This window comes from Ranitomeya variabilis, chromosome 1, assembly GCF_051348905.1.
Source record: "Ranitomeya variabilis isolate aRanVar5 chromosome 1, aRanVar5.hap1, whole genome shotgun sequence".
Classification (NCBI taxonomy): Eukaryota; Metazoa; Chordata; class Amphibia; order Anura; family Dendrobatidae; genus Ranitomeya; species Ranitomeya variabilis.
In genome coordinates, this window is record NC_135232.1 from 110,434,486 (window position 1) to 110,450,441 (window position 15,956).

Sequence of the window (15,956 nt, forward strand, 5' to 3'; positions counted from 1 at the left end):
GTTTGTTTCTAGGTTTTGGCGGGCCTTTTGTGCTAGGCTGGGCATTGATTTGTCTTTTTCTTCTGCATTTCATCCTCAGACAAATGGCCAGACCGAGCGAACTAATCAGACTTTGGAGACTTATTTGAGATGCTTTGTGTCTGCCGATCAGGATGATTGGGTGGCCTTTTTGCCATTGGCCAAGTTTGCCCTTAATAATCGGGCTAGTTCGGCTACTTTGGTTTCGCCTTTTTTTTGTAATTTTGGTTTTCATCCTCGTTTTTCTTCTGGGCAGGTTGAGCCTTCTGACTGTCCTGGGGTGGATTCTGTGGTTGACAGGTTGCAGCAGATTTGGGCTCATGTGGTGGACAATTTGGTGTTGTCTCATGAGGAGGCTCAACGTTTTGCTAACCGTCGTCGGTGTGTTGGTTCCCGGCTTCGGGTTGGGGATTAGGTTTGGTTGTATTCCCGTCATGTTCCTATGAAGGTCTCTTCCCCTAAGTTTAAGCCTCGGTTTATTGGTCCTTATAGGATTTCTGAGATTATTAATCCGGTGTCTTTTCGATTGGCGCTTCCGGCCTCTTTTGCTATCCATAATGTCTTCCATAGATCTTTATTGCGGAAATATGTGGTGCCCGTTGTTCCCTCTGTTGATCCTCCGGCCCCTGTTTTGGTTGATGGGGAGTTGGAGTATGTGGTTGAGAAGATTTTGGATTCTCGTTTTTCGAGGCGGAGGCTTCAGTACCTTGTCAAATGGAAGGGTTATGGCCAGGAGGATAATTCTTGGGTTTTTGCTTCTGATGTCCATGCTGCTGATCTGGTCCGTGCCTTTTATCTGGCTCGTCCTAATCAGCCTGGGGGCGCTGGTGAGGGTTCGGTGACCCCTCCTCAAGGGGAGGGTACTGTTGTGAAGTCTGCTTTTGGGTTCCCTCCGGTGGTAGTAGGTGGTAATGCAGTTGTCCCTGGGTTGCAGTCCTGGTCAGGTGTGTCTGCTGATTGCAGTTCTGACTGGGGTATTTAGGTATGCAGGATTCATTAGTCCTTGCCAGTTGTCAATTGTTGTTTTGAGGTGTGGACCTCTGCCTGGTTCCTCCTGTCTTTCTGCCAAATCAGCAAAGATAAATGTCTGTTTTTTTTTTCCTGTGGCACACATGCTGTGTGCTTCACAATTCAGTGCTATTCTTTGTGTTTTCTTGTCCAGCTTAGATTGTGTCAGTATTTTCTCAGTCTTGCTGGATTCTCTGGAGTGGCAGATATACATTCCATGTCTTTAGTTAGATTGTGGAACTTTTTGTATTATCTGTTGTGGATATTTTTGGAAGGGTTTTCATACTGACTGCCTAGTAATCTGTCCTATCCTTTCCTATTTAGCTAGAGTGGCCTCTTTTGCTAAATCCTGTTTTCTACCTGCGTGTGTCTATTCTTCTCCTACTTACAGTCATTATTCGTGGGGGGCTGCCTATCCTTTGGGGGTCTGCTCTGAGGCAAGATAGCATTGCTATTTCCATCTATAGGGGAATTTAGTCCTCCGGCTGTGTCGAGGTGTCTAGGGTTTGTCAAACTACTCCGATCCAGAGAGACATACTGGATTTACACGCTCGACACGCTAGCACCTAAGGGCCTAAATAGGGAAATTGACTGGTTGCCATAATGATGATACTGATATGTCTTCTTTTCTCTTTCTATAGACCCGCTGACCGTTGTCGTTTGTCTATTCACAATTGGTATGACTACCCTCTTTCCCCCTAAGGAAGCTATTTTCCTCATTCCTAACCTCTTGTCTTTACTTTTTCTTTCATTTTTTATACCGTATTCTCTTATTTTTATTCCTTATTTTTACTTTTATTTTTTCATTTTTCCATTTATTGTTTACTTGTTATTTTAGTTTTGACTCTTTTTCCCTATGGGTGCATATTTTATTCCTATCGTGGTCTTCTATTTTTGTTCCATTTTATTTATTGCTCACTCATTTTTTATGTCATTTTTTTATGTTATTTATTTCATTCATAATTTATTTCAATTTCAATTTTTTTTCCCTTTTTCTTTTTTCTTTTTTCTCTTTTCCGTTCTCTTAATTGTTTCTATTTTATTTTTATCTTTATTTTTATTTTTATTTTTATTATTTTTTCTCATATAATTTTCCCAATTTTTACCTTTATTGGTTTTTACTTCTATTTTGATTATTTGAACCTTCATTGCGTGTTTTCTTGTTTTTTATTTTTTATTTTTTATTACTACCATTATTTATTGCCATTTTTCCATATCTACAGTAATTCTCCCTAGCTTTGGACCTGCCTTTAGTCTATTCCCCTTCCATTTATCTAAATGTTCTAATCCAAACCAAGTCACCATACATTTAGAGGGAACAGTCCCTCGTAGCTGCACCAATTATCCAGGACCGCACTTGTAGTTTGTTTGGGCACTTCACTAATACTTTATTCTGCTGGCCTTCTAGCAGCGCAGGCGCAGATGCAGCGGCTAAATACACACTGCTAGATCCCCTTAACAACGCCCGCGCATGCGCACATGACCGCTACTACCAGACGGCGGGACTTCCGGTGCCGGATGACGCACTTCCGGCACCGCGGGTCCCGCCGCTCTTAAATACAGGGACAGAGACGTCACACGGCACCGGCCATCACAGCAAGGCGCAGGAGCGCCGCTTACAACACAGCACCTCAAGGTAATGCCCTGACCCACCAATGCAAGGACAGCCCTCGGTTCCATGTCACACATGACCGGGGCATTCTATATCATGTTTATTACTGGCTCACATATTGCATTTCCCCCTAGAGGTCTCCTACCCACGGTTCTTTTTGCCGTCTATGCAATTACCGCATACAGCCAGTGTGGAACCTCACCTATGCAGGTATTATTTTCTAACGCCTCTTTCGAAGCACTAGTGCTTTATATATATTTCACCTGACCCATACCTTTATGCCTGCACAGGTCCCCCGTTTCCACTTTTGTGTAGCTGCTGTGAGTTGGCACATGGGTGCTTGTAATCTCAGGATGGTTTTTGATTAGGGTTTTTTGCTGACCGCTCAGACCCCTTTTGTATCCTTCTGCTTTCTAGTTATAGCGGGCCTCGTTTTGCTAACTCTATTTTCATATCTATGTGCGTGCCTTCCTCTCATTTTCACCGTCAATACATGTGGGGGGCAACTATACCTTTGGGGTTTATTTCTCTGGAGGCAAGTTAGGTCTTTATTTTCTCTGCAGTGCTAGTTAGCTCTTAGGCTGGCGCGAGGCGTCTAGAATCAACGTAGGCATGCTCCCTGGCTATTTCTAGTTGTGTTTGTCAGGAGTAGGGCAGCGGTCAGCCCAGGTTCCATCACCCTAGAGCTCGTCCGTTATTTGAGTTATTTTTTGCTTGTCCAGTGCGATCCCCTAGCCATTGGGATCCATAACAGTATAGCCGGCCCACAAAGTGTTAATTGTTTGGGCTGAAGCAGGAGAAAAAGAAGTGTTGAAGGGAAATTTTTTATTTTTTTTTTTCCCCTCAGAGTTTTGCTGCCTAGCCTTTAATTGCTGTCTAGCTGCTTCTTACCTCCTCTTAACCCTTGAATGGCTCTGACCTTAGCTGTTTAATATGGATGTCCAGAGTTTGGCTTCCAGCCTGAATAATCTCGCTGCAAAAGTTCAAAACATACAGGATTTTGTTGTTCACACTCCTATGTCTGAACCTAGAATTCCTATTCCAGAGTTTTTTTCTGGAGATAGATCTACCTTCCTGAATTTCAGGAACAATTGCAAATTGTTTCTTTCTTTGAAATCTCGCTCCTCTGGAGACCCTGCTCAGCAGGTCAAGATTGTAATATCTTTCCTGCGGGGCGACCCTCAGAATTGGGCATTTGCATTGGCACCAGGGGATCCTGCATTGCTCAGTGTGGATGCGTTTTTTCTGGCACTGGGATTGCTCTATGAGGAACCTAACCTGGAGATTCAGGCTGAAAAGGCTTTATTAGCCCTCTCTCAGGGGCATGATGAAGCGGAAGTATATTGTCAAAAATTTCGGAAATGGTCGGTACTTACTCAGAGGAATGAGTGCGCACTGGCTGCAAACTTCAGAGATGGTCTTTCTGAGGCCATTAAGGATATTATGGTGGGGTTCCCTGCGCCTACAGGTCTGAATGAGTCTATGACTATGGCCATTCAGATTGATCGGCGTTTGCGGGAGCGCAAACCTGTGCACCAGTTGGCGGTGTCTTCTGAACAGGCACCTGAGACTATGCAATGTGATAGAATTCAGTCCAGAAGTGAACGGCAAAATTATAGGCGGAAAAACGGATTGTGTTTTTATTGTGGTGATTCAGCTCATGTTATATCAGCATGCTCTAAACGCACAAAAAAGGTTGATAAATCTTTTGCCATTAGTACTCTGCAGTCTAAGTTCATTTTGTCTGTAACTCTGATTTGTTCACTGTCATCCATTTCCGTCGATGCTTATGTGGATTCGGGTGCTGCCCTGAGTCTTATGGATTGGTCATTTGCCAAACGCTGCGGTTTTAGTCTGGAGCCTCTGGAAGTTCCTATTCCTTTGAAGGGAATTGACTCTACACCACTGGCTATGAATAAACTGCAGTACTGGACACAAGTGACCATGCGCATGACTCCCATTCATCAGGAGGTGATTCGCTTCCTTGTACTGTATAATTTACATGATGTACTAGTGCTTGGTCTGCCATGGTTACAAACTCATAATCCAGTCCTGGATTGGAAAACAATGTCTGTGTTAAGCTGGGGATGTCAGGGGGTTCATGATTATGCACCTCTGATTTCAATCGCTTCATCTACTCCTTCTGAGGTCCCTGCGTTTTTGTCTGACTATCGGGATGTTTTTGAGGAGCCTAAGCTCAATTCGCTCCCTCCTCATAGGGATTGTGACTGTGCTATAGAATTAATTTCTGGCAGTAAGTTCCCTAAGGGTCGTTTATTTAATCTGTCAGTGCCAGAGCATACTGCTATGCGGAATTATATTAAGGAGTCCTTGGAAAAGGGACATATTCGTCCATCTTTGTCCCCTCTGGGAGCAGGGTTTTTTTTCGTGGCTAAAAAAGATGGTTCCCTGAGGCCTTGTATAGATTATCGCCTTCTGAATAAGATTACAGTCAAATATCAGTATCCATTGCCATTATTGACTGATTTGTTTGCTCGCATTAAGGGGGCTAGGTGGTTCACTAAGATAGATCTTCGCGGTACGTATAATCTTGTGCGGATAAAGCAGGGTGATGAGTGGAAAACCGCATTTAATACGCCTGAGGGCCATTTTGAGTATTTGGTAATGCCTTTTGGACTTTCTAATGCTCCTTCAGTCTTTCAGTCCTTTATGCACAATATTTTCCGTGAATATCTGGATAAGTTTATGATTGTGTATTTGGATGATATTTTGGTGTTTTCTGATGACTGGGAGTCTCATGTTCTACAGGTCAGGAAGGTGTTTCAAGTCCTGCGGGCCAATTCTCTGTTTGTGAAGGGCTCAAAATCTCTCTTCGGAGTCCAGAAGATTTCTTTTTTGGGGTACATTTTTTCTCCTTCTACTATTGAGATGGATCCCATCAAGGTTCAGGCGATTTGTGACTGGACACAACCTACATCTGTTAAGAGTCTTCAGAGGTTCTTGGGTTTTGCTAATTTTTATCGTCGGTTCATTGCTAATTTTTCCAGTGTTGTTAAACCTTTGACTGATTTGACTAAAAAGGGTGCTGATGTTGCTAATTGGTCTCCTACGGCTGTGGAGGCCTTTCAGGAACTTAAGCGCCGGTTTTCTTCTGCTCCTGTGTTATGTCAACCAGATGTTTCACTTCCTTTTCAGGTTGAGGTTGATGCTTCCGAGATTGGAGCGGGGGCGGTTTTGTCACAGAGAAGTTCCGATGGCTTGGTGATGAAGCCATGTGCGTTCTTTTCTAGAAAATTCTCGCCCGCCGAGTGCAATTATGATGTGGGTAATCGGGAGCTTTTGGCCATGAAGTGGGCATTTGAGGAGTGGCGTCATTGGCTTGAGGGTGCTAGACATCGTGTGGTGGTCTTGACTGATCACAAAAATCTGATTTACCTTGAGTCTGCCAGGCGTCTGAATCCTAGACAGGCTCGTTGGTCGTTGTTTTTTTCTCGTTTCAATTTTGTGGTTTCATACCTGCCAGGTTCAAAGAATGTGAAGGCAGATGCTCTTTCCAGGAGTTTTGTGCCTGACTCTCCTGGAGACTCTGGGCCTACTGGTATCCTTAGGGATGGGGTAATATTGTCCGCCGTCTCCCCAGACTTGCGTCGTGCATTGCAGGAGTTTCAGGCGGATAAACCTGATCGTTGTCCACCAGAAAGACTGTTTGTTCTGGATGATTGGACCAGTAGAGTCATCTCCGAGGTCCATTCTTCTGTGTTGGCTGGTCATCCGGGAATATTTGGTACTAGAGACTTGGTGGCCAGGTCTTTTTGGTGGCCTTCCTTGTCAAGGGATGTGCGCACCTTCGTGCAGTCTTGTGAAGTGTGTGCTCGGGCTAAGCCTTGCTTTTCTCGGGCCAGTGGGTTGTTGTTATCCTTGCCTATCCCGAAGAGGCCTTGGACGCACATTTCCATGGATTTTATTTCAGATCTCCCTGTCTCACAGAAAATGTCCGTTATCTGGGTTGTGTGTGACCGCTTTTCTAAGATGGTTCATTTGGTACCCTTGCCTAAGTTGCCTTCCTCCTCTGAGTTGGTCCCTTTATTTTTTCAGAACGTGGTTCGTTTGCATGGGATTCCGGAGAATATCGTTTCTGACAGGGGATCCCAGTTTGTGTCTAGATTTTGGCGGACGTTTTGTGCTAAGATGGGCATTAATTTGTCTTTCTCGTCTGCATTCCATCCTCAGACGAATGGCCAGACGGAGCGAACTAATCAGACCTTGGAAACTTATTTAAGGTGTTTTGTTTCTGCTGATCAAGATGACTGGGTTGCCTTTTTGTCACTGGCCGAATTTGCCCTTAATAATCGGGCTAGTTCTGCTACTTTGGTTTCTCCTTTCTTTTGTAATTCGGGGTTTCATCCTCGTTTTTCCTCTGGTCAGGTGGAGCCTTCGGATTGTCCTGGAGTGGACGTGGTGGTGGACAGGCTACATCAGATTTGGAATCAGGTGGTGGACAATTTGAAGTTGTCTCAGGAGAAGGCTCAGCAGTTTGCTAATCGCCGTCGCCGCGTGGGTCCCCGACTTCGTGTTGGGGACTTGGTGTGGTTGTCTTCTCGTTTTATCCCTATGAAGGTCTCTTCTCCCAAGTTCAAGCCTCGGTTCATCGGTCCTTATAAGATCTTGGAGATTCTTAACCCTGTATCTTTTCGTTTGGATCTCCCAGCATCGTTTGCTATTCATAATGTGTTCCATCGGTCGTTATTGCGGAGGTATGAGGTGCCCGTTGTTCCTTCGGTTGAGCCTCCTGCTCCGGTGCTGGTGGAGGGAGAATTGGAGTATGTTGTTGAGAAGATCTTGGATTCTCGTGTTTCCAGACGTAAACTCCAGTATTTGGTTAAGTGGAAGGGTTATGGTCAGGAGGATAATTCCTGGGTGGTCGCCTCTGATGTTCATGCGACTGATTTGGTCCGCGCCTTCCATAGAGCTCATCCTGATCACCCTGGGGGTTCTCGTGAGGGTTCGGTGACCCCTCCTCAAGGGGGGGGTACTGTTGTGGATTCTGTTTTTGGGCTCCCTCTGGTGGTTACAACTGGTACTGGGTGACTTTGGAGGGTTGCGGTCTCTGGTTTCCACCTGTCCATCTGAGGCTGGGTGTTTCCTATTTGACCTGGCTTTCCTGTCATTCCCTTGCCGGCTATCAATGTATTCAGATGTGCTCAGTTTGGTTCTGACTACCTGCTTCCAGATCTCTCAGGATAAGCTAAGTTATGCTTTTCAGTTGTTTTGTTTTTTGTCCAGCTTGCTAAATATTACTCTATGCTAGTTGGAAGCTCTAGTGGGCTGAGGTGCTCCCCATGTGCCATGAGTTGGCACATGGGTGCTTGTAATCTCAGGATGGTTTTTGATTAGGGTTTTTTGCTGACCGCTCAGACCCCTTTTGTATCCTTCTGCTTTCTAGTTATAGCGGGCCTCGTTTTGCTAACTCTATTTTCATATCTATGTGCGTGCCTTCCTCTCATTTTCACCGTCAATACATGTGGGGGGCAACTATACCTTTGGGGTTTATTTCTCTGGAGGCAAGTTAGGTCTTTATTTTCTCTGCAGTGCTAGTTAGCTCTTAGGCTGGCGCGAGGCGTCTAGAATCAACGTAGGCATGCTCCCTGGCTATTTCTAGTTGTGTTTGTCAGGAGTAGGGCAGCGGTCAGCCCAGGTTCCATCACCCTAGAGCTCGTCCGTTATTTGAGTTATTTTTTGCTTGTCCAGTGCGATCCCCTAGCCATTGGGATCCATAACACATGTGACCCTCGATCTCCAATGAGAGATCTTACCCTGGGCATGCTCAGAAGGAGAAAAGCAAGACTTCGTCCCAAAAGCATCTGCTCACCGCTGCCCAGCACTGACTACAATAGCAGAAGCTGGAAGAATAATAATAATAATAATAATAATAATTTTATTTATATAGCGCCAACATATTCCGCAGCGCTTTACAACTTATAGAGGGGACTTGTACAGACAACAGACATTACAGCATAACAGAAATCACAGTTCAAAACAGATACCAGGAGGAATGAGGGCCCTGCTGCTCGCAAGCTTACAATCTATGAGGAAAAGGGGAGACACAAGAGGTGGATGGTAACAATTGCTTTAGTTATTTGGACCAGCCATAGTGTAAGGCTCGGGTGTTCATGTAAAGCTGCATGAACCAGTTAACTGCCTAAGTATGTAACAGTACAGACACAGAGGCTATTAACTGCATAAAGTGTATGAGAACATGATGGAGGAACGTGATTATGTTGTTGTTTTTTATTAATAGGCCACACAGGGATAATTAGGTTAATGCGTTGAGGCGGTAGGCCAATCTGAACAAATGAGTTTTTAGTGCACGCTTAAAACTGTGGGGATTGGGGATTAATCGTATTAACCTAGGTAGTGCATTCCAAAGAATCGGCGCCGCACGTGTAAAGTCTTGGAGACGGGAGTGGGAGGTTCTGATTATTGAGGATGCTAACCTGAGGTCATTAGCAGAGCGGAGGGCACGGGTAGGTTGGTAGACTGAGACCAGAGAGGAGATGTAGGGTGGTGCTGAGCCATGGAGTGCTTTGTGGATGAGGGTAGTAGTTTTGTACTGGATTCTGGATTGGATGGGTAGCCAGTGTAATGACTGGCACAAGGTAGAGGCATCGGTGTAACGGTTGGCGAGGAATATGATCCTGGCAGCAGCATTCAGGACAGATTGGAGCGGGGAGAGTCTGGTAAAAGGTAGGCCAATTAGTAGAGAGTTACAATAGTCCAGACGAGAATGAATAAGTGAGACAGTAAGAGTTTTTGCAGAGTCGAAAGTAAGAAAAGGGCGAATTCTGGAAATGTTTTTGAGATGCAGATAAGAAGAGCGAGCCAGTGATCGGATGTGGGGGGTGAATGAAAGCTCGGAAGAACAGCAGTAATCCTCCTCACAGAGTCAGATTGAGTGAGACGCTGAGACTGATGTCTCCGCTGAGCAGCCTCCACTGTGGCAGGAGAAGAATGGGAGACTGCAGTGGAGATGATCCGAGATTCCCCCTGTGCAAAGGCGGGAACTCAACCCCTAACAGTTAGTATATTATTATCTACAATATATTTCTGCAGTTCATCTTTTGTAATGCTCTCAAACATTTTGCACACTATTGATGTCAGGCTTACTGGACGGTAGTTGCCTGGATCCACCTTCTTACCTTTCTTAAATATTGGTACCACGTGAGCCAATCTCCAATCCTGTGGCACCACCCCTGTTACAAGAGAGTCTATGAACATGAGATACAGTAGTCTGTCAATTATTGAGAACAATTCCCTCAGTATCTGTGGATGAATGCCACCTGGGCCGTGGGATTTGTCAATGTTTAAATTGCTCAGAAGTAGATGCTGTTAGGGCTGGCGGAATGCACCAAATAATATTAAGGAAGCTATAAGGTGCGTTCACAGCCACCATGCAGAGATGACACCTGCTGCTCGGTAATGGTGGACAGTATATGGTGGTATAATGTGAACACACACGGGTTAGCTTCACCCGGTTTGTAAGGAGGCGAACCCTGTTGCATCACAGGGCCACAATGCCGCAGAGTGAAGCTAGTGTTTGGTCACAGGACTCTACCCCAAGGACACAGTGTTAGAGTCCCTCTAGACCCACTAGCACTCAGCGCCGGAACTGCAGTGCCAGGAGAAATTATATAAAATAATAGATTTAGCACATTAGGTGCTCGCAGCGCCGCTCTGGTGGACGCCACTAATCACCTTAACTAGGGCCTGGTTGCGCATGGCGCCACACTGACAAACGCTGTTGCTCTTGTGCTGGATTATACCATCTGGTGCTAGTCAGCTCCAAACACCCAACCACATTCAACAACACTAGGGAAGGGGTTCAATTAGGAGCTTTCATCAGATTGCATACACACATCCACGCATACACGATTTTAGGTTAATACTAACGCATGGCCGAGCGGCCATGCGAACCTTTTATAGCTGCGTCCTTCTGGGACCTTCATGGTGGTCCAATCAGGGCCGCCTCAGGAACTGTACCTGTGACCCCCGACCTCCAATGAGAGGTCATCCCATGGGCATGCTCAGTTGACAGAAAGCAGGACTTAGTCCCTGGAACGTCTGCTCGACGCTGATTACTGCTGGTTACAATAGCTGAACCTGAGAGGGCAACAGTAACCAGACACTTATCATCAGCTTGAGCAAGATGCTGGGAGCGATGTCTCTGCTGAACAGGCTCCCCTGCGGCTGGGGAAGAATTGTAGACCGCAGAGAACATGGTTTGAGATTCCCCCTGTGCAGCAGTGGGAACTCAACACCTAACAGATGTGCTTCTTTTTGTATTAAACAAGTTATATCAGGTTATGAATTTTGATTTTTGCCTTGTTGAATGATCCCTGTAACAGACCGTTCAATGGTGAACATGGATGAAAAGTGCCTGTTTAATACCTCAGCCTTTTCTTTGTCCTCTGTAATTATGATTTAAAAAGAGAAAACACAGTAGTATGACAATAAATGGCTTCACCCAGCAGCACGGTGGCTCAGTGGATAGCACTGCAGCCTTGCAGCGCTGGGGTCCTGGGTTCAAGCCCCATCCTGGACATCTGAAAAGAGTTTGTATGTTCTCTCTGTGTTTGCGTGGTTTCCTCCCACATTCCGAAGACATACTGATAGGGAATATAGATTGTGAGCCCCATTGGGGACAGACAGTGATGATAATTTGTGCAAACTGTAAAGCGCTGCGGAATATGTTAGCGCTATATAAAAATAAAGATTATTATTATTCACCCAACCACTAACCATGAGTGGAGAAAAAGTTTTGGTGCTATCATTCATATTCTCTGAAGAAAGGCCAAAAGAGCAAAAATTTTACTGGGGTATGTAAACTTTTGAGCACAACTGTATTTGTTATCCATCTTGACAGCTGACTGCGACCATTAGAAAGCTATGAACTACTAATGAAGGCATTTATAAATCAAAATCAGCTCTGTTCATTTTAGCATTATAGTGTCTTGTTCGGCATAATTTCTAATAAAATAGCTAAAAAAAAATGTTTCCTTGAAACCTCATTTTGACTTTTACAAAAAATACACAAAACAATTACTGCACCCCCAGGTCGCCCAAGTGTAGCAGACACAGGCTCTTTGACAGAGCCTCTGTTATACGACCTAGATTGTCTTGTAAGACACCTATTGAAAGATGCGTCATCTTATTTGAAGGACACTAATACATTTCTGAAGGTTTTACATGAGATATCTTGTCAAGACAATTTTAAATTAGCATCTATAGATGTCGTAAATATATACACATGCATTCCACAATGTCAGGAACAGCACTCCTGCTGTCACCAATCTGTCACGAAATCACTCGCTCGCAACACGCGTGCCTGGGATGCTACTATAAAGGGGGACTCGGCTTCCCACACTATCTCATTTATATCAATAGACTGACAATCAGATAAGCGCACCCCACAGCCAGTTCTCACATCCACCTCACCCTTTTTTCTGCCACTACTTCTTATTTATTTTGATAAGCCAGTGAAATGCCTACACTGGGTCACACACTAGTGCACACACGCCACCCAGCTTTTCCGACCACCTGATAGGTACTCTTCTTGCACTCTGCACACACAGGGTAAAACAAGCAAACTATACTCTTCCAGCTTAGGGTTTATGGGTACGTTTAGAGTAGCAAGGAACAAACTTATTATATTTTAGATTTAATAAAAAAAAGAAGTACAGTGCTTAAAAAAGATTCAAAAGGTGAAATAGCAAAAACATACATAAAAGCAAAAGCAGTATAAAATAAAAGATATAAAATACCGATACTTCCTATGAATTCGATCAATAAGATCTTCTGATGGAGGAGAGTGCCACAGGAAATATGGACAGATCTGCAATACTTCTTGCTTCTCCTGGAGTCTGACAATGATATTCAGTAGATCATATGTTCTAAAGTGTCTCACCAGACCCCTCACTCCGCTCTCTGCTTATTGCTTAGATAAGTGAGGAATGGCTAATTAGATTAGATTGTAATCCAGTTTTAGTGCTTATTTTTTCTGTTGGTCTTATTTTCCCCGAGGAACCTCCTGGAGAAACAATATGGCCATCATCTTATCATCTTTCATGTATTCTATACATATCACACATGAATATAATATATCCGTAATTCATGGAGATATTATGTTCCTGTGGATTACCAGCTACCAAAACTTTAGCAATGTTACCTACAGATGCAAATATGTTCCCTGATCATTTATATATCTATGGATTATATCAAACTCAGATTTTATAGATATGGCATGAAAAATATTGTACTTCCATTTTCATTTGAGGTCTCTGATATCGATTTGCACTGTCTGCCTTCCTGCAGCTATCTTTACCTTGTGTTGATTAGCATCTGTTGGTAATAAAGATGTACACATTGAAAATGTACCCTACCAACAACTTTCAGCTACTTGTAAATTGCTCTGTGTGAACACTCCATGTCTGCTCTCCATCAGATAACCTTCTTCAATTATGTGTTCACAGTGGGGGATGCAGGCAGTGATCCTGTGTCTCCAGCCTTTGATCTGTATAGCTCATAACTCCATTTATGACATGCAAGAAAAAGACATTGAAGTGATGAAATGCATACTTAATTCTATCGGAAAGTCTAATGCTGGCCATACACATTAGATGGAAGTTGGCCGAATGTTGTTTCGGCCAACAGCCATCTAAGCCAACATTCCCATGCACAGGAGCGCTCGCTTGGCCAAGAACTTGTGTTCTCTGGGAAAAAAAGCACTGAATGACACATTGACTGGTGCTTTTTCATAGGGAGAAGAATGCAATCCGCAATCCGAAATCACACAAGTGTGATTAACTTGTCTCCCAACTTTCAGTTGGCCAGCACCGCCATACACATTGGGACCGTCTTGATTTGGATACATCTTGTCGTGGTGGGATGGCTTTTATGCTTTTTTTTTAATCAACAACTGTGTTCACCAAGTACTGTGTTATTTATATGTACTATTACACCATGTTTTTTTGCTAATGTTTCATTCTTAAGTTTTGTCATCTCTTGCTAGGTAAGTAGATTTTCTCATTGAGGTAGTCCAGAAGAAATCCTTAGGAGGAAATTTTGTCTCTTTTTTTCTACTTGAATGATGACAGCCCTTTGTTGGTTAAGAATAAAATTGTAAAGTGTAACTGAGTGGTGATGGCCAGGGTTCTTGGCGTACAAAGACCAAGAGTGGAGGGCAAATTTCCTTGGAGAGCTGCTGACAATCTTAAAGATGATGGTGGTTATAACTGGCAGCAAAGTGTCAAAGACAATAGCGCAAGTCAAGGACGGAGCACGCTGTATGGATTCATAATCAATAAAACATGGTCACGGTCACGGGCAGAAGACAAAGGTCAAGCCAAAGTCGCAGTTGTGCTCATAAATCAGACAGTAAAATATGCCCAAGCGGAATAGGTTACCCAACCTGTTGGTCTTGCACAACAGGCAGAGACGGCTAAATGTATTTGAGTGACATCATAGATTTTTCAGTTTTTCTTTTTATCTACAGTATGTAACAGTGATAAATTACTGTGGTTGCCTAACTCTGCAAAAAAACAATACCATATCCCTTGTGTCCCACATCTGTGGAAGACATATTTCGGTAATAACCCCGCAATTCATTAAAGTCTGTATTTCATTTTTCTGTTTTATCATAATTGTATTGTTTTTCTCCCTTTATAGTTGCAGTATTGTAAATTACCACACAGAAGAAGAATCCCCCGACTGCTGCATGTTCCACTCCCTTATGCCTGGGAGCTTAGATTAAATAGACTTCTTTATGGAAGAACATGTGGTGATCTAATGCTGCATAGTTTCTAAATGAATTTCATCCTTCAGTCAAAACTCCCCAAAAGGAAGCAGTATGTATTGAGTATATAACGTAGCAGAAAGGGAGTAATCATAGGTCATTAGTGGGAACATTCCAGATCGGCTTCTAAGAGAGTGCCGTAGAATATACTGTATATGTCAGGTACACTTTTGTAGGGTGGCTGCATATATATAGACATGTATAGCTACTGTATGTGTTGACATAGTGGCGTGGTACGGCTTTATTGTTACAAGACAACATAAGAATTTGTTGTATGTGCGGGCGTCACTTGTTTATAATACACCCTTAATACAAAAGAGTAGACGAAGAAGGAAATTACACAGTACAGAGGAAGAGTCATCAGACAGTGATTTTATATAGTAGGTGACTCCCTCTGGAGAGGCCCTTTGTGCAATCATCCTTGGAGTGAGATTAATTTTTGGAAGGCGAAGGCGCCGGCAGTGAATAGCAATCTCTATGTTTTTATGTGTGTGTCTTGTATACAAGGTCATATGAGAAGCCAACACATTGTCATGGAAGATAAATAACAAAGGATGTTCTGAATTTGTTATGTGGGAAGCCGTAACCCAAAAAAACAAACAAAACCAGACGTGGTAAAGTCTGACTTCTACGCAAGCCTATGCTATGTCTATGTGTATATACTGTAATAGCAACTAGCACAGGAATGTTTGTCATCATGTGCTGAGGTAAAATACATGTACATCTAACCAATATGGTTCAAATACTGCCCAAACTCTTAAAGGGGTCTTCTCGGAATAGAAAAAGTAAACAACTAAAGGAAATATAATTGTAGATGACATGTGAGCATGTGCAGTATGAAGCTTCGCCTCACTCGCCATCATGTGTAGGAAGATGTGCTCCCTATGAATATTCTAATCTAATATTTGTGATATCAGGGGTGCTGAGAAGAAGAAGAGGCTGCACATATTGCTTTTCACTCTGATTATATAATCTAATACTTGAGATACCAGGGGTGCTGAGGTAAGAAAAAGCTGTTCACATTATTGTCCACCCTATTTTTCTGATCTAACACTGGAGATACCATGTGTGAAAAGATAAGAAGAGGCTGCTCACACTTCTGTCCTCCCGGTCCTTCTGATCTAATACTGGACATACCAGGAGCGGTGAAGTAAGAAAATGCTTCTCATACTGCTGTCAACTCTATTTGTTTGATCGATTGCTGAAAGTACCAGAGATACTGATGTAAGAAAAGGCTGCTGTTCACCCTGTCTATATGATCTAATATTGGAGATTACAGAGGAGCTGAGATAAGAGACTGCTCATTCTGCTGTCCACCCTATCTGATCTAATACTCATACAGCTGTTTATCCTGTCTGTATGGTCTAATAATGGAGATACCAGGGGTGCTGAGGTAAGAAGAGTTTGCTCACATTTCTCTGCACGCTTGTATATATGATCAAATACTAGAGATTTAAGGTGTTCTGAGGTAAAAAACAAAAAAAGCTATTTACACTGCTGTCCACCCTG